Genomic DNA, 284 nt, shown 5'->3' with positions numbered 1-284 from the left:
ATCGGTATGTGGTGATTTCGGCACGTCGTAGACCCATTGCAACTGCTACCAGTTTGTGCCAAGATCTGCGGATAGCCTCAGGAGCGAATGTTTCCAATCAGACAGTGCGGAATCGACTTCATGAGGAACGACTGACGTCAAGGAGACCCATACCCAAGATTCCTCTGAAACCACACCATAAGAGAGACCGTGTAAGGTGGGCAACAATGCACAGCGAATGGAGTCAGGAACAGTGGGAGCACATGCTCTTTACAGACGAGGTCACCATCAGTTTGCACCCGTTA

Source organism: Lepisma saccharinum, chromosome 11, assembly GCF_977018435.1.
Source record: "Lepisma saccharinum chromosome 11, izLepSacc3.1, whole genome shotgun sequence".
Taxonomy (NCBI): Eukaryota; Metazoa; Arthropoda; class Insecta; order Zygentoma; family Lepismatidae; genus Lepisma; species Lepisma saccharinum.
Note: the sequence above shows the minus strand (reverse complement) of the source record.